Genomic DNA, 19,751 nt, shown 5'->3' with positions numbered 1-19,751 from the left:
ACAATTATAACAAATTATTGAATGAAATGAACAATTCCTTGAAACTTAGATATTATCTAAGATAAATGTTTTATTCCAAATGGCACCAACTGGAAGCTGGGTGGTGGGGTGGGGGAGCAAGATTCAAAATCATACAAGACTCAAAAGAAAGATATAGAGGAGCAGCATTTCTTAATCTTAGACTGGATTACAAAGCAAATTGTCTTAATCTTATTTAAAGATAAAATTGAACAATCACCTCTGTGGTCCCTTCCAACCCTGTGATTCTATGGGTTTGGTATATCTACAAATGATTGGCAGATCACCAATCTTTTCCAACTTCCAGTATTTTAAGTTAAATGAAATGTTAAAAATTTAGAAAGATCTCTGCCATAGCCACCATTCTGATAATTGCTTGTCTTTTAACTTCAGTATAATGATTAATTCATTGCATTTGAATTAATCTATTTCCTTGGACACTTTGATCTCTAGTAACTAAGATATAAGTTTGTATTTTTTAAAATATAGAATACTTGATTCATGATGAACGGAAGCCGAGCTGGTGGAGCGCAGGCAAGTGTTGTCGCGTCGACCGTACTTCCGGGTTTAGCGCGCCATCTGAGCCACAGTATACTAAATAATGGTAAGAGGCAAAGAGCCTCATTTATTTTGGCCGCGAGCTGCATGCGGCTCGCGAGCCGCGTGTTCGCCACCCCTGATATAGATGAACATTAAACAAAAGTACTAACAATTAAGAGTAGTAGCAGAGAGCTTGTTGCACTCTGCCCCACAAAATTCTGAGAAATTGTTAGAATTTCTGGAACCTATGTACCAGAATCAAGGTAGATTCCGATGTCTACATTATTTTGACAAATGGCCCTAGTCCAGTAAACCTATGACACACATGTCAAAGGAGACATGCCACAATGCTTGGGTAACACCCCAGCATTTGCTAACACCCAACAAAGCATGCCCTGTTCTCATGCAATTTTGGGAGGCCTGAAGTATGTCCTTCTGCAATCTATGAACCCACTAGAAGATGCACAAAAATCTTGAGAGAGCACCATGTGCTTTTCTGTGGTTTTCGGAGACTGTGGATGCCATAGAAGAGCATGCTCTGAAGCCACTTCAAGAATGGAAGCCTCATGCAACCTGTAACATCCTCAGGTAGACCTCAGAGGACTGTCAACAGAAAGACAACAAGCTTGTGGGCCTTGGAGAATGGTGCAAGGCAGCCTTTTTGAGTGGCAGTGGTGGTGCTGGGCATGAAGTTTAGACACATGCCTCTACTTCAGGCAAGCTGCAGGCTGCCACCATAGGTCACTGTTTAAAGGGAGACAGAGAATTGTTTTTCTTTTGTTTAGGTGCGTGCATGTGTAACATGACAGCAGGTCAAATTAGGCATTTTCCTAATTTTTGACATGTTAAGCCCAAAAGGTTCACCTTCACTGCCTAGCAAATGGCATAAATAAACAGGACTTCTGAGGCAGATTTGTAAGATTGTGCCTATTTATAAAAGAACAATCAACTTACTCCTAACTGATGGAATTAAATTCCTTTATATCAAAAAATGAAGGAAAGAAAGAGGGAGGGAGAAAGAAAGAAACCCAAGATATGGTTTTATCATGTAATTATAATTGTTAAGAAAAAGTCCCTCTGATGAATAGTTACAGTATTGATAAGCTTAAGGGAGATTTTGTTTTAGAGACATATTTTCTTTGAATGCATAGGATATAATAGTGGGCTATTCTGAGGTAATTCAGAAACATATTTAAAAAACAAGCAGACTTCAGTGAAGCTATGGAAGAGTTAAGAAATTAGCAATATTTAAAATATGAAAAAACATATTCAGACTTTTTCTCATGTAAATTATGCATATCCATACATCATTAATTAGACATTTAATTAGAAAACAGGTTAGTTGCCTGATAAACTGGTTTCAATGGCCATTTTTGGATACATTTTAATTCTGTAGGATTTATCTTTAATTAGAATGCATTGCATTTTGCATGCAACAGTAGCTGAATCATTGCCTAGCTATAATTTTAAATTTTACAAGCCTGTTTTAAGGGCAATGTCTACTATATTCCCATAGAGAATTCTTTTGGTTTTGGCCTTTGGAAATCTTAATCCCATTTCTTAGGTAGTGTTAAATTAATGTTCTAAAGTATCCCATTTTGATTCTTATCATTGATAAGTATAGTATATAAGTATACATACATACATACATACATACATACATACATACATACATACATACATACATACATACATACATACTCTTACTTTTAATAGCATATTTTGTACTTCATAAATAACATATTTCAGATATGTAGATTGTTAAATATAGTCCTAGGTTACAATAATTATGTTGACAACAATGGAACCAATTACCATAACAAATAAATGTGCATTCTTCAGTCTACCTATATAGAAATTAGGCTACTTTAGAAACAATTGTCTACAGATACAGGTAGTCCTTGTCTTACAACAGTTCATTTAGTGGCCATTCAATAGCAATAGACTTTACAGCACGCTCTAAGCGGTTTACAGAGTGAGCATATTGGCCCCCAACAATCTGGGTCCTCATTTTACCCACCTCAGAAAGATGGAAGGCTGAGTCAACCTTGAGCCTGGTGAGATTCGAACTGCCAAACTGCATTCAGAAGGCAGTCAGGAGAAGTACCCTCCAGTACTGCATTCTAACCATTGCCCCATCACACATGGAAAAAAGTGACATGATTATTTTTCACACTTACGACCGTTACAGCATCCCCATGGTCATGTGATCAAAATTCAGACACTTCGCAACTGAATGATATTTATGACAGTTGCTGTGTCCCTGGGTCATGTGATCAACTTTTGTGAACTTCTTACAATTAAAGTCAATGGGGAAGCCAATTAACCACCATATTACTAATTTAACAACTGCATTGGTTTATTTAACAACTGTGGCACAAAAGGTTGTAAAATGGGGTAAAGTTCACTTAGCAAATATTTCACTTGCATGGGAATAGTTTAATGCATAAAAAATAAGTTCACATATATAATTTTATTGGAGTTGGTATAATATAAAGTTAGAAAACAGCTACAGCTCAAATAGCGTTCATATACAACGTTTATATAATTTTGGAGAATCGATTTAAGAAATTTACATCATAAACAAAATAATTTAATACTCATTTTAGTTTTTCTTTAAATACTATCAAAAAAGTGTACCATTACTGAAATAAAATTTAGATCGTATCACCCTGCCACACAGATTTGAGTAGTTCCCATCTGACAGGATGGGACTGTTCCTTAGGCTTTCCTGGATGTCTGATGTGGATTTTAGGAACTCTATGCACCGAGTTCAATATCAAGATTTTATTACTAGAGATGCCTTTGGTAGAGCTGCTGATTATAAGGAAAAAGCTTTCACAATTTACTTAGCTGGATGTTCCCTAATGTTTATTTGTTCTTTAGGAAGGACAGAAGAATTTTGATCTTGGGGATCAACATGTTTGTTAATCATTAGATTAATAAGAACAGAGGGATCCTTGTAATAAGATGCTGCAAATGTAGTCTTTCAGAAGATTTAAAAATTCATATTCAGTATTTCTATAGTCACATGAATTATCACCCAGCTCTTTTGATTGGCCTTGCATGGCAGGTACCCTCTCTTGAAAACAATCGGTTAATTTTTTTCACAATTCATATTCTTACTTCCTATTCCTGCTTTAGTTACTTGTTTATTCCATTTTTGGCCACCGCACCACTGTATTTCCTGTGGTTTTAGGCTGTGAAACACATATAGTGTTGGGGTGAAAACAGCATTTATGACCTCAAGTCATAGAATAAATTTAGATTTGGGGGACATTCCAGTTTGAAAACAATATATCTTGTTTTTGGGGGAAGGGATGAATCACAAGCAATTAGGAATATTAATTATTAATTATAACCAAGCAGTCCTTTTAAAATTACACCTAATTGTCAAAGACACTTAAATAATTTTCAGCAGCATCTCTGCATCTCACTCATTTATTTAAAATGGAATCTTTTGTTTTTTTCAGCAAACATTCATAGGCTATTATTCAGGAATAAGTTATTGTTAATTGGTTAGGAAAACTAAAATTAATGCATTTTTCACAAGTAAATTATTTCTGGAAAGGGCTCTTTCTGTCTTCTTACAAGTAAAGTGTCAAACAGATTTTGCATATACTCATTTTTGTTAACATAAATTTTCGTAATAATATCCTTATATTATATTTTTTTACCACACAGTGAAGCTAACATTATACTAAATTATCTTTTGGGCAGCCATTAAATCCAATATAATATTAAACTACATAGAAGCTTGTCCAATAAAATACTGTAGGTTACTGTTGTCAACATATGTGTGATATAACTGGCATCTAAAAAAATCATATATACAGGAAAGTGGAATTATTCCAAGATTCTTGATTTAAAGTTTAGCCAGTTAAAGACATATAAAATGAAAAGTTGCTTCCACATTTTCTTCCTCAGCCTGAAATGTGCAGAGGCAATTAGCAATTCCCCTTGCTTCTTCCAGTTTGCTGTGTGAGAAAATGCAGAACTCATCTTACAAATTGGTCTTTTGAAAATCAAAGGGAAACTGAATTTGTCTATGTGAGCACTAGATGAGATTGTAATTTAATGGAATTTTTAGGAAAGGTTTCGGGGCCTGCTTCTCTGACAGCTGCAGGATAGAAGATTCAGGGTGGCCCTATGACTTTCCTTCTGAGGTTCTTTCTTTCCCTTAATTGGCACCTCATTAGAAATTAATGGAAATGACATACTCTGTTCTTTCTTCTCTAGGCACAGCACAGTACAAAAAGAACCATCACAATTCATAACACATTCAATTTATACAGCAATGGCTCTTAAGAATTATTTATGAGATGTGAATTTCTTGTCAGCAGTTAATAACCCATATTGAATAGTAGAAAAATGCCAGCATACACAAGGAATTCTTTCTTGAAGAAAGACACTCTGAATTTGTATTTCAAGGACCTTTGTGCTGACTCTTTAGTAAAATATTTGGAGTACCCTCTTTCCAAGTCCTACAATCCTCTTAAATGCTCATAATGTAATAGAATAAAAATGTTGCTGATATTCAGATACCTTAAATACTTCATAACAATGAAAACTGTTTTGAAGGAGAAACAATAATCCTGCACCAGTATTACTGCTGCTGAATTTAAAACAGCAGCAATAATTTAACTAAAATTTCATGCTTCAGATATTCTCAGCAAAGAACAGTATATGAATAATTCTGAAACATCCTTAGTGGCAGAAGAGGATGATTTAAACTCTGATTCTTTCCTGTCCTGCCCCCTGCCCTACAAATTACTTCCTGGTGACAAAAGAGGATTTGGATTAATTTCAGCATTAGAAGAATTTAGTAGAAGGCTAGGTAAGACATGGCCCCAAATGCTTCATGTCTGCAAGAGACCCTTTTGGATCATGGGATTTTTAAAAGACATTCAATGTAATTATATACTATAAAGAAGATAAATATTAGAGTTTCCATAGAGTAACACTGGATATGTGGAAAAAACAGTCCTAAAATTTATAGAGAATATATTGATTGCTCCTAACATTTACTGAAACTCATTTCTGTAATTCAATGTGTTGTTTCAGATTCTAATCTTTAGAACATAAAAATGAAATTGCTTACCTTTAAATATTTGAAGATGAATAAAAATGATATCTTAATGATGTATAGGCTACATACTAGTTTGGATTGCAATTATGTTATAAAACCAATAACTTCCTCCAGATTTTACCTCACATATGGTTGATGTTTAGGACACATCTTGCACAAATTATAAAAAAAGTGCAAATAACTAAAAAGCCTAGCACTTATCATTATCAGTTATAGTACCTATAAAGTCAGTGTCAATATTCAGTTTGTCTACAATTCACTAGGTTTGGAGCATAGTGGTAGAAATGTACATTATCATATAATAGCCTGGGTATGCCCCATAAATTCAGATTACCTTTGAAACACGAGACACATCATATGATGAATGGATGAGCGAAGTACACAGTGGACTCTAAAATCTGCAGTTATTTATTTATTTATTAATAAAAATATACAGTTGCCTATCTCATAAAAAGTGACTCTGGGTGGTGTACAATTACCAATAAAAAATAACATAACAGACATCTAAAAATATAAAAATCATAGTTAAAAATGGAGATGAAGAGAGAAAGAGAGCGAATATCCATCTCAATAGTGGAGCCATCTAAAAAGTCTCTTTTTCCAATCTCGAGGGACTTTTAGAACATAAAAATAGATGGAGTTGCCCTAATTTTTTGGGAGAAGGGGGTGCTTCATAAGGCAGGCCCCAGGGCAGAGAAGACTTATTGCCTGGGATCCCTCAAATGTTGGCCCCTGGCAGGGAGGGAGAGGGAGAGAGAGAGGGGGAGGGAGAGAGAGAGGGGGAGGGAGAGAGAGGGAGAGATTGGACCTCAAGCAGCAGATACTACTATTTTAAAAATGGAGACAGTAAATATTTATTACTTCCATGTATATGCTCCACCAATTATAAAACCTACCGAGGATTTAAGAAGAAAATGCAAAGTAAAAAAAAATACAGATAAACCTCATTTTGCATTTTTTCTTATTACAACATTATGCTATTAGGGAAGCATTACTTGCTATTTTAGCATGTTATGCTACTTGGAGAATAATAGCAGCTATTTGTTACTACTCCTGAATGAAATTTGTAATACAAAACCTGAAATAAAACTTAAAGGAAAAGGAGTACATATGCACAAGTGCTAACTATTGTTTTTACTGTAAAAATTCAAAAAAATAAAATAAAAATAGAGCCAGATACTTTTATTATGAAATAACTGAGGTGTTTTAAGATTTTCAGTTAGGACATCAGGTTAGAAACTACGAGACCATGAGTTCTAGTCCCCGTCTTACAAAGCAAGCTGGGTAAGCTTGAGCAAACTGCTGGTTTAAGAAGATAAAGGCAAGCCTCTTCTGAAACCTTGCTATGAAAATTGCACTGATTTGCTCAGGGAAAGGACTTAAAGGCACAAAATAAATAAACAAATAAAATTACCGTATTTTTCGGAGTATAAGATGCACCTTTCCCCCCCAAAAAAGGAGGGTGAAAATCTGGGTGTTTTATACTCCGAATGTAGCTCCACCCACCCAATCCATGCACAGCATTTTCAGGTGGTTCCAGGCCGGGGTGGGGGGTGGTGGAATCCTCACTTCCCCATGGAGCCTGATTCCCGAAGATTTCCCAGGGAATTGCGTTCAAAGCCTTTTCAACGAAAGCATTTTTGGGAGGCAGTGCCACAATCCCCTACCCGATTCCAAAAAGGGCGTGTGCGGAGGCCAAAAAAGTGCATTGCGTTTCAGATGGCAGGTAGTTCCACCATGCGCTGCCACCTCAAAATGCTTTCCTTCCCAGTTCCCCAGTGCATACTGCAGAGCCGCACACCATCCTCCTCTGCAGACTCACCTTCTCTTTTCTCCTGTCAGCCAGGGGAGGCAGGGACAAAAGCGAGACGGCAGCAGAGTCGAGCGAGGGCGCAGGAGCCGGGCGCGGACACAAGGCAGGCAGATAAGAGGTAGCTGGCCGATTGCTGGCTTGTCGGCTTGGCTCCTGGCCCAGGAGACGGATCTAGCCAGGAGGAATGCACACCCTGTTTTTGCAATCAGAGAGAAAAAAGAGCATTTCAAGTGGCGGGCGGTTCCAGGCTGCTCCGCGATCCCTGCAGCTTGGAACCGCCTGTCACCTGAAATGCTCTTTTTCCTCCCTGATTGCAAAAATGGCTTTTCTCAGGACGCTAGATTGGGATATTAAAAACTGGAATGGTATACAATCAAGCTCCTGAGATCGCTTCGCTGCCACCCAAAAACGCTGTTATCACGATCTCTGCCACCTGGAATTGCCTGAGAAGGGGCAGGTGAAGTGGGTTCTGCAGAGATCGCTGGAACAGCAATTTTGGGTGGCAGTGCAGGATCCAAAGCCAAAGCCTTTGAATTAAGCTTGATTGTATCCCATTCCGGGTTTTTAACTTCCCAATTTAGCGTCCTGAGAAATCTAGAGTCTCTGAGGCACCTCTCATTTGCAGCAGGAGGAAGAGGGCAGCATATGCAAAAGCCTCTGAATAACTGGGAAAGAACTGGGAACCTGCCAAAACTGCTGTCCGAAAAGCCCTTTTTCTTCCTCCTCCTCTCCTAAGGTTTTCAAAGCATGATCACCTTCCCAATGGTGCCACAATCCTCACGAAAGTGGGGAGAGAAACAAAGGGGGTGAGAGAGCTTGCGGAGACGAGACATTCCCTATGAACCCAGGGAAAGGGGTGGGAAAAAGGAGCCCCTTCAGGAGGAAAACAGCCACCTTCTTCCCCTCGGATTTGTACCCTCTTGTTCCTCGGCAGCCCCACTGCCAAGCCTCTACTGGATGAAACTCCATGTGTTTCTGCCGTGCCTCCTCAGTGCTCCAGCTCACGGAATGGGCAGGGTAGAAGAAAAGCAAAGATAAGCCAAGGAGCCATGGGCTAAGATCACAGGCAGGTCAGGGAAAGGAGGGGAAAGAGAAAGGGGGTTGGGAGAGAGGAAACACCAAGCTTGTCCTCACCTCTCCCAAGGAGCTCCCGCACAAGAGCACCTGGTTTCAGTTTTATGCCGCAAAAGTTTGGGAGACGATGTTAACCAACGCATTGTTACTGTAAATGCCCTCATACAGAAAGGGTATGGGCTCACGTAGCAGGTGTCCCTCCAAGAGGGCTTCAGCGATCCCGAGTACCACCAGCGCTGGGCCAGCTTTTTCGAGCAGCCAAGTCCCTCTTCTGCCCCCATGAAAATCATCTCCCACCCCATCCCACCCCATCCACTCCAGTTAAATCTGCGTAAGGTGATAGGGTTTGTTTTAAATGGATTAAAAAATCTGTGCTGCTCATTATCAAAATCCGAGAGGAAGTGAGGATCCCTGCCACCTGGAACCGCCGGAAAATGCGAGGCAAACAGGCGGCGATGGTCTGTGGCAATCCATGCAGCCTGGAACAGCTGGTTGGGAGTATTCCACCTTTCAATCAGCTCCTCCTCCTGAATCAGGCTGCTGAACCTGGCCAAGCCATTTGCTGTTTGCTGCAAGGATGCTAGCCACATTACTACCAATGGATGCTTGCAGGCAGAGGCAGAAACTTTTTTCCCTGTTTTCCTCCCCCAAATTTAGGGTGCGTCTTATACTCTGGTGCATCTTATACTCGGAAAAGTATGGTACCCATTTTAGGTGAATGTGACAACCATTACGGGAGTCAAAATATGCTTTTACAAATTGGGAAAACAATTACTAATATCCTTAGAAAGGGTGGGGGGACCCAGAGTGAAAAAAACATACATTTTAGAATAGTATAAATGTTTCTAGAGTTACTGGGTATTTTTTTGACATTTGGAAAGTCTCCTTTCCAATTGACAGAGCAGTAGTTCAGAATTAATTAGAAACAAAATTTTAGTCTCCACTTATACCGAGATTTGCACTATTCACATGGATAAACTCATGTTATCTCTCACAGCTATTGTAAAAGAACTTGTGTTCTGCAAGAGATAAAGAAATTGTATTCTAAAGCAGGTGAGTAGCATTTCAAACAGAAAAAACAGCAATGTCTATATTTGATTTATTTTAACTATATGGCTGGACTTACAAAACTGACATCACATTTGTATTAACATATTTTAACATAATAATCATATTTGCTAATTTGTTAATCTTAATATTAAACATCTTCTTAAAAATTATTAACACTATCTAACAATTATGAATGGGTGCATTTTCCTCCAAATCCTTATGTAGCAGTATGCAGATTTTTAAAATATTTATAGTATTGAAATTAGTCATTTTTCAGCAGACCTGACATGACTAGCATTTTCTAGTATTATCTCTAAATGCAACAACATGCTTAGACAGAAATGGCAATCACCCCCTTAAGGAATTCATCTTTTTAAAGAATGAATACATTAAATACAATTACGTTGTAGGGGGTTGATACATTTCCTCATATGTATTCAAGAGACAGATGCCAGCTTTATTATCAAACATAAATATTAAGCACAACAGAAATATATTCAACCGCTATTACCATAGCCCCATTGAAGCATGATATTGCACAGCTGAGGACCTCCCCCTAACAAAAAAGATTGGATGTGAAAATATTTGGATGCTATGATATTTAATAATTAAACTGGAGGAGTGGGTTTTACAATTTTTTTTAAAAAAATCTGGCTAAGGGCTCCTTCAAGATTGACTCAGCCTTCCATCCTTCCGAGGTCGGTAAAATGAAGGCCCAAATTGTTGGGGGCAATATGCTGACTCCTTAAACTGCTTAGAGAAGACTGTAAAGCACTGTGAAGCAGTATATGGGTCTAAGTGTTACTGTTATTTATAGAGGAATACATGGAAAAAGGTAGATATCACAAATGCTTTTCTGAAAAAGGAATGCCTCCTTTTTATGGAATAAACTTGGATCAGCAATATCGCTATTGGAAGAATGGGGTAGATTGCAGTTGCTCTTACCCGAACTGCTATTTTCGGGGCTCGGACAGGAGGCTGCAGTGGATGGTATTGACATGCCCATTTGGCCATGAGACTGGGATGAAGCTGAAGACACGCCTCTGTGCTGCACCGTTTCTTCTCCAGTTCATCAAAGTGAGCTCCCCCCAGACCTGAAAACAAGGCACAAAGGAGAACTCCCACCACCCCAGCTATCCTACTACCTAGGGAGGGAACTGGAGCCTCCTGTCCGAGCCCCGAAAATAGCAGTTCAGGTTAAGACTAACTTCCATTTTCCGGAGCCAGGGATAGGAGACTCCAATGGATGGGACCTACCAAAGCTAAGTCCCATGGGTGGGGAACTCATGCTCTGCAATAACCTGCTATAGCATCATGCGCCCAAACGCCACATCAGCCGATGTGAACGCGTCCAACATGTAATGTCGGATAAACGGCGATGGGGATGCCCATGTAGCCGCTCTGCAAATGTCATCTATTGGAGCCTGGAAGGTCAAGCCGCCGAGGTGTCAGCGCTCCTTGTCAAGTGTACCGTGATGTCGGCTGGCACCAGCAACCTCTGGGATTCGTATGCTAGGGAGATGGCTAAGCGGATCCACCGGCTAATGGTGGAAAGCGTTACCCTCTTACCCAGAGACGATGGTTGGAAGGATAGGAAGAGTGCCTCTGACTTCCGGAAGGAGGCCGTCCACTTCAAATAAATATGCAGGCCCCATCGAACGTCCAACCGGTGCCACTGCTGTTCCCATTCCCTAGCCGGATTAGGGCAGAAATCGGGGAGAACAAGTTCCTGGGAACGGTGGAATATAGAATTCACCTTAGGAAGGAAGGCTGGGTCTAACCTCAACACGACCCTGTTGTTGTGGAACATGCACAAGTCCTCCCTGGAGGAAAGAGATCCTAGCTCTGACACCCTTCTAGCAGACGTGATAGTGACTACAAATGCCACCTTAACGGTTAGGTGCTTCAGGCTAACTGTTGGCTCCTTTGAGTGGGAAAATTCCACATGGGGAATCTATGCACCACTGGGGGGTGCAGGTTGGAGACCCCCCGAAGGAACCTCTTCACAACGGGTAGTTGGAGAGAGGGACCAAGCCCTCGCCTGGGACGATCTTAGCAAGAGCAGCTAGTTGCCTGCACACAGTACCCGGGCGAGACCCTTGTCTAGGCCGTTCTGGATGAATTCCAGGACTTGCAGGACTGAGGCCCTGGTGGGCTCAACCCGTTTTGCCTGACACCAGAAAACGAAGGCAACCCTTATAGAGTCATAGATCCCCGAGGTGGAATTTCTGTGTGAGGCCTCTATGGTTCTAATCACCCGCAGAGAAAATTGAGCTCCTTTTAGGCGCTCCCGCTCAATCGCCACAAGACTAGTTGCAGCCAGTGTGGTTCTGGGTGCATTAGCTTCCCTTGGTGCAGCTCTATTTCCCCCTCCGGAATCCGCCATGGAGGCTGGACTGACAGGATCTTGAGGTCTGCGAACCAGGGTCTCCTCGGCCAGTGAGGAGCCACCAGGATCAGCTCTGCCTGCTCCCTGACTAGCTTCTGAGCTACCCTGGGAAGGAGAGGGAGGGGAGGAAAAGCGTATAGTAGCCTCCTTGACCACCTTGTGCGAAGGGTGTCGACCCCTTTCGTTCCCTGAGCTGGGAACCGAGAGAAGAACCGCGGAAGCTGGGTGGTGGCCGGAGTGACGAAGAGGTCCACTACTGGCTGTCCAAACCTCTGGCAGATGTTCTGGAAAAGCTCCTTGGACAGGCTCCACTCTCCGTTGTCCACCGTCTCTCGACTGAGCCAGTCGGCCTGATGGTTGTTGATCCCCGTGATGTGGTCCGCCCGGATCGACCGCAGGTGTCTCTCTGCACAGCTGCCAAGCGACATCACTTCGGTGTGCAGTGTCCTGGAACATGTGCCACCCTGCCAATTGAATGTGGGCCTTGGTAGCCACATTGTCGGTGAGGACCAGGACGTGATGACCCTTGACAGCAGTCCAGAAATGTCAAAGCGCCAGATGGATCGCCCGGAGCTCCAGCCAGTTGATGTTGTGTCACAGCTCCTGCCAGGACCATTGGCCCTGTGCCAACTGGGACCCCAGTGTCACCCCCCAGCTGAACAGGCTGGCGTCCGTGGTGAGAACGAGGCACTCCTGGTCCCTGAACTCGCACCCCTTGAGCAAAGCTGGGGATAGCCACCACTTGAGGGAAATCAGTACCTGAGGGGTGGCCTCGACCTTGGCCGGCAAGCTGCTGGTGTTGGCCCTCTGGAACGGTAGGAGTCACCACTGCAGAGTCCTGGCGTGCAACAGTGCCCATGGTACTACCTCGATGCAGGATATGAGTTTCCCCAAGAAGCTGGATAGAGGGCTATGGGAACATAACGGTCCCTACAAACCTGCTTAACCATCTTAACCAAACTGGCCCTCCGGTCCGGGGAGAAAAAAACCTTCCCTGCACGGGAGTCTATAACAGCCCCTAAATGGAGAATTCTAGTTGACGGGGTGAAGGAACTCTTTTCAAAGTTGTCGGAGAACCCAAGCCCCTGAAGGGTGTCCATGACCTGCCAGAGGTCCACCCTCGTCTGACCCGGGGATGCCCCCTGGACGAGGACATCATCCAAGTAGCTATGCAGCCTAATGGAGAAACTCATTAAGTAGCCTGCCACCACTGACAGTACCTTGGTGAATGATCTAGGTGCAGAGGATAACCCAAAGGGTAGGGTCCTGTATTTGTAGTGGCGACCCAGATAGGAGAACTGGAGGAACCGCCTATGTAGTGGGAGGATGGAAATATGGAGATAAGCCTCCATGAGGTCTGTAGATGCCATGTAATCGCCCTCCCGTATGCCTGCTAGAATGGATTTAAGCAAGGCCATCTTGAACTTGCGGTACACAAGATGTTGGTTCAAGAACTTCAAGTTGAGAATGAACCCCCCGAGGCTTTCGGCACGAGGAACAGGTTTGAATAGAACCCCCGGCTCTCCTGGTCCGAGGGGACCGGTTCTATCGCGGCAATGTCAAGCAGATGCTTGGTGGATAAGACTTTTTTCTTGTTTTTGTCCTCCACGAGGAGCAGTTCCAGGGCTGCCCCGAAGAGGGAGATCCCTGTGTAGTCAGCCGAAGCCAGCTGCCATTTGGACTTGGCGTCCGCCTGCCACTCCCTGAGCCAGAGGAGGCGCCGTGAGGTCACGGATGATGCCATAGCCCTGGAGGCAAACTTCATCGTGTTTAGTGTGGCATCAGCCGAAAACTGAGCCACTGCCACTAACTTGTTTAAATCCTGACGCAGTCGCACATCCTCTGGGGGAATGTGTTCCTGGATCTTCTCCATCCACAGGATAGCCGTGCGATTGCAGAATGAGACCGATGCTGCTGCCTTGATGGCCCAGGCCGCTGACTGGAATGTCTTCCTCAGGGTCATCTCCGCCTTCCTGTCATCTGCCTTAAGGTTGTCTGCTACGTCCTTGGCCACCAGAAATGCAGGAGATGCCAGGGCCACCGCAGGTGGGTCCACGGCGGGTAGCTGTAATGCTTGGGAGAAATCTGGCTCAATATTATAAAAACGTCTGTCGTTACTGCCGGAGTTTGGGAAGGCAGTGGGCTTTTCCCATTGTTTCTTCACAACTTCCAGGAAGAGGTGAGGGGCAGGAATCTCCTCCTTCATCATCTTGGGTTCAGAAAAAACTGGGTCCTGAGGCTTTTTTGCTACAAGCCTATCTGAAGCGCCCTCTTTAGCCCCCTCCCTAGCTCCATCTATCCCCCCCTCCCTAGCTCCATCTATCCCCCCCTCCTCTTCTACCTGTGCAGTACCATGTGCTTTGCGTAGAAGAGACCGGAATAAAGTTGGGGGAATAGTCCATTAAATGCCGGAGGCTCTGGCTTGTCATCCTCAGATAGGTCAGGATCTCTCTGGGGTCTGTCCCCTGCTACTGAGCCTTCACTAATCAGGGAAGGAGAGGCAGGGCAGCTCACAGGATTGGATGGAGACCGAGCCTGGGATGAGCTGGCACTAGGATTCCCACCTTTACTGGTACTAGGGACCGAGCAGTCTGCTGCTGCAATCCATGTGCAATTCCGGAGGCAATTGCTCTTTCGATGAGATTTTGCAGCTCCCTTGGCAGATTATCTACATTCAGAGAATCCCAGCCGGAATTCTCTGTCTCCTGAGCTACCCCAGCTTGGGGAGCTAGTGAGGACCTGGGTAGGGCCTAATCCTCCCTAGGATACACGTGGGCGCAGGAATCTTCCAAGTCCATGTCCTGGTCTTCCAGGGAAAGGGGAAGAGAAGGAGACTTTCCCCCAAAAAATCTCCCTAGGGAACCTGGGAAACCTGGAGGGTGTCCAGGCTGGCACTCACCCCCAATAGAGATCTGGAGCCGGGGGGGAGGGAAGCACTGAGCCTACCCTGCAAGGTTACCCAGTTTTTCAGCCCTGGAAAAGGTCTTTGAGAGGGCCCTGTGCCTCCTCAGTTCGTCCCTCTGGGGGGCACGAAAGGGGCGGGGGTTGGTAGCCTTTAGGGCCCTGGCATAAGCAGTGGGTCGCTGCATGGTTGAAGGTCCCTTCCCAGGGGAGCATGGAGGTGAAGGAGACGTCCCCGCTTCCTCTGCCATCTTGGCCACGTGGTGGAATAAGAAAAATAAGGAAAAAACTACTCGCGCTCCTTGTGCAGCCTCCTGGCTCTCCCTCTCTTCCGCTACAATAGTCAAAGAAGAAAGCAATTTCAGTGAATGCTGCTTTCTCCCCTTCTGTGTAGCCCCTCCCTCAACACTGATAGTGGTGTGTTTGGGGGCTGCCGCCGAGGCTTGCCTTGGCCTGAGTAGCTTTGCACACTCTCCTCCACTCCGCAGTGCACTCACAGTTGAAAAAAACATATTTGCGCTCTTCTCAGTGCTCCGTATTCGCCGCGGCTGGAATCCAGCCGCCGAAGCTGTTTAAAGGTTGATTAGGGCGATGGGTGTGTGTGTGCTCTGGGCTGGGAATCCCTAGCCTCTAGCCTCCCGATCGCAAAAAACCCCAGGGATCGGTGCCATGTGTTTGGCTAAGCCGGAAATGGCCGCCACGACCTCAGCGCTCTCTCCGATCCCTAGGATACAAAGTAACACTCCCTGGTGGTTAGGAAGGAAAACCACGTAGAGCTACTTACAGGCTAGAGCATAGAGTTAGATTCAGAGGCTGCAGAGGCAAGGAGGTTCCAGTAGAGGTAGAAATCGCAAGAGTAGTTTAAAATATGATTCGTTATTTGGCCGGACTGAGATGAAGTGGAGAAGAGTGGAGCACAGAAGCATGTCTTCAGCTTCATCCCAGTCTCGTGGCCAAATGGGCGTGTCAATACCATCCACTGGAGCCTCCTGTCCCTCGCTCCGGAAAATGGAATTCTTTCCAAATGACCCTCCCCTGAAGTTCTCTTTTCATATAATATTCTCTCTCTCTCTCTCTCTCTCTCTCTCTCTCTCTTCTATAATATTATACCATTTGAGAAAATCTTTCAACCAACATAGTACGGTAGTAGTCTCTGGAGACAGCCCCAGAGAAAAGCAGTCAGAGAATACTGCTGGCTCTTCTCCAGCACCAATGCAGCTTTACTGGGCAATTGGAATCAACCAAGCAAACGAGCATTATTTTTTCATCTAATTGGGTTGTTTCAAAAGCTAAATGCAGTGTTAATTAAGCTATCAGGCTTGGAATATTTTCAAGCACAACTATATTCACCTTTCTTTTATGAAGACAAATTTTATGTCTAGAATGCTTCAGTGTCAGCAAGTGCCCTTAATCAAACTCTGACAAATGCACTAATATAACAATAAATATCACAGATAGTCATGTTTAAGCAGTTTTTACTGTCTTAGTTTGTATTTTACTGAGGAAACCCAAGAATAACATTTTAAACAGAGTCCTGTGAGTAGTAAATCTTAGATATGTAGTAAGCAGCTTATTTTTCCCTTTCAGGTGTGTAGATACATGTGACACTTTCTCAACCACAGTATATATAGTCTGGTCATTTTGAATCTTGAACATACAGAATAGCATTACTAATAGATATTATGTTTCATGAATAAATAATGGTGTTTGATTTTAGTTCTATGAGAGTACAACAACTTATAGATGCAAGATGAAAAAAATATTGAAAAAATTAAATATGGAATTCAAATTGCTACAAAAGAAGTTAATATAAAGTTCCAATGGTAGGAATTACTCATAGTTTCTTTTCATGATAATTCACTGTACTTGATTGTTCCCATTTCAGTGAAGAAGCATGATGCCATGGAACACCTCACAGAGATCCTGTGATTTATGTCCTTCATGGAAAAGTAATTACAAGAAATATTTAGATGGAGGCTCAGGTTGATGCAGTAGAACTTTTATATGTATGATGACCCTCTCGGTTGGACATACGATTTTTAAGACTACTGTACAAAAGACTTATGGAAGAGACTTTAGCTCAGGGGAATTATACATGCTTTGCATTCACAAATTCCAGATTTAATATCTAGAATGGCTGAAAACGTCAGTCTGGAAGATGTTGTTAGAATAATGATCAAGAATCGATGGATTTGGAAAAAAGGCAGCTTCATATGACTGCTCTATCTATATTGGATACTCCGAACTGTCACTCAAAATAAGGCACTTCAATCGTTTGCTAAATCTAAATAGTTAAACCCATAAGTACCGTGTTTCCCCGAAAATACGCCAGGGGCTTATTTTATTTTGACCCACGAAATATGGCCTTGGGTTTATTATCGGGGGTGGGTGGGGTGGGGGTCTTATTTGCGCCAGCCGAGCGAGTGGCCGGCACTGCTCTGATGTGTCCTGTTACCGCCCTGCGTCAGGCTGGGCTTTCTTTGCGAGGGGGACAATCTGGGGAGTGAGAGAGTTAGGAAGCCGGGGCTGGCGTGGGGCCGTTTCTCCAGTCAAGCATCTGATTCATCCCCAGGGGTGAGCGTTTTGCCTCCTCTCTGCCCCGGCTTGGAAGCTGCAGAGGAAGCCTGCCATGCCCGGCGAGGGGGGGAGAAGAGACAACAAGAGAAGGCAGGTCTTGCTCCACACCTCTCACTTCTCCTCCACCCCACCTGCCACCCCTCTCGCTAAAGAGACGGTGGGGAAGGGAAGCAGCCTGGATTCTGTTAGCATTGGGGCGGGGTGGGAGGAGTTGGGCTGCGACATACGCGTCCTACCCAAGACTTGCAGCTCCGTCGTGTTTCTCACTGTTTTGTACAGGGAAGCACCCTGTAAAAAAAAATCTCGCGAGTTCAACTTCCCTGGACAAAACAGCAAGGAACACGACGGAGCTGCAAGTCTCGGGCAGGACGCATGTCTCGCAGCCCAACTCCTCCCACCCCGCCCCAATGCTAACAGAATCTAGGCTGCTTCCTTTTCCCACCATCTTTTTAGCAAGACGGGTGGCAGGTGGGGTGGGGGAGAAGTGAGAGGTGTGGAGCGAGATGTGCTCCTCTTGCTGTCACTTCTCCCTCCCCTCCCCGGGCATAGCAGGCTTCCTCTGCAGCTTCCAAGCCAGGGCAGAGAGATGACAAAGGGTGAAACGTTCACCGCTGGGGATGAATCAGATGCTTCACTGGAGAAACGGACACACGCCAGCCCAGGCTTCCTAAATCTCTTGCTCCCCAGATTGTCCGCCTTGCAAAGAAAGCCCAACCCGATGCAAACGCCGCCTCCAGCCACCTCTTCATCCTGGTGAAACTACGTTTTTAAAGGATGATCTGCGGGGGGGGGGGGATTTCCTGCACATTGGCAGTGGCGTCTCCTTACAGGGCTTCTCCCGATGTCCCAGGGGCGAAGCAACATCCCATAAAGGAAGGCATGGAAATCCATACAACTGGGGATGTCAGAAGAAGCCTTGTGAGAAGACGCTGCTGCCAACGTGCAGGAAATCTCCTCCCCCTCCCCCTTCAGATAGTCTTGTGGGCTGGCCGGAGAAGTCTTCAATGAAATTCGCTCTGTTTGTGCCTCTGCAGGCAGCAGTATCTCCTCGCAGGTCTCATTCTTCCTTCTCTTTGGCCAATTCTCATATATTTTCAAGCAAAACACTGCCAAGAGAGGGAAGTATCTCTTCTCCCTTCCTTGCCAAACTTTGAGTGTAGACGTAACGTTTCACAAAGCTCCTTAATCCGCGGCTGTTGGCTCCCTCGCTTTGTGTTTTTTATACACATACCGACATACCCACCCTTCCTGGGAATGCCGTTTCCCACTCCCAAGATTCTGTTTCCAAGGAAAGAAGAGCGCTGGGGCCGCACTGGACTTTCCCCCCTGCCCTGACTCCTGTCAGCCTCAACTTTGCTCCTGAAACCCTGCGGGCCACTTCTCTGCTTTTGCTCAGCCGAAGGGGGGGTTGAGGGCAAGGGCGAGATGAAGCTGATTGCTTCCCCTTTGCCTCCTCTCCCAAAAGCAGTCTCGGGCGGAGCCACTTTTGCAGCAGGAGACTCAAGCCAGCCTTCTGAAGGGTACTGTAGCAGCAGCTATCCACAATTTTTTTACCCTTATTTTGTCCCGATCCACGTGGCTCACTGGGCCATGTGGGTCGGGACGAAATAATGATTTAAAAATTGTGGATAGCTGCTGCCACAGTACCCTTCGGAAGGCCGGGGCGAGGAGCGTCGGGTGCATTATTGGCCTCCTGCTGCTTTTGTGGCCATAATCAATGGCAAAGGCAGCCGCACCTGCCGGAGGCCACGGCCTGAGCAGCACCCGCAAATCAGCTGTTTTTTGAATGGAAGCCGGATCAGCTCAACTGATCCGATTAAGGAGCTGAGAAGCGCTGAGGTGACTAGGGAAGGGAAGGGCTTCCTCCTTTACTTGCCATGGCACCCTTTCACTTGGGCTTATTTTCGGGGAAGGGCGTATATTTACACCCACCTCAAAAACCAGGCAAAAACCAGGTGTGGGCTTATTAGCAGGACATGTCGTATTTTCGGGGAAACACGGTAAAATAAATCTATAATTTCCCTCTTTACATACAAAATATTATTGCAGTAATAAGGTTGACCTTGTCAGATGAGCCTTGGTGCCACAGTAGTTAGAATGCAGTACTATAGATTACTTCTACTGACTGCCAGCAGTTTGGCAGTTCGAATCTCACCAGCTCAAGGTTGACTCAGCCTTCTATCCTTCCAAGGATGAGGACCCGGATTGTTGGGAGCAAAATGCTGGCTCTGTAAACCGTTTAGAGCGAGCTGTAAAGTACTTTGAAGTGGTATATAAGTCTAAGTGCTATTGCTACTTAA

The 19,751-nt window shown here is 44.3% G+C and overlaps 1 protein-coding gene across 2 annotated transcripts in view; it reads right to left on the bottom strand.

Annotated features, from left to right (window-relative positions):
- ZFAND3 (zinc finger AN1-type containing 3) overlaps window positions 1-19,751 on the bottom strand; it is a 127,045-nt gene that overhangs the window by 9,878 nt on the left and 97,416 nt on the right. The window lies entirely within an intron of this gene.

The sequence above is a fragment of the Natrix helvetica genome, assembly GCF_964273705.1.
Source record: "Natrix helvetica genome assembly, chromosome: 2".
Lineage (NCBI taxonomy): Eukaryota > Metazoa > Chordata > Lepidosauria > Squamata > Natricidae > Natrix > Natrix helvetica.
Note: the sequence above shows the minus strand (reverse complement) of the source record. Positions and strands in the feature narration are given on the sequence as shown.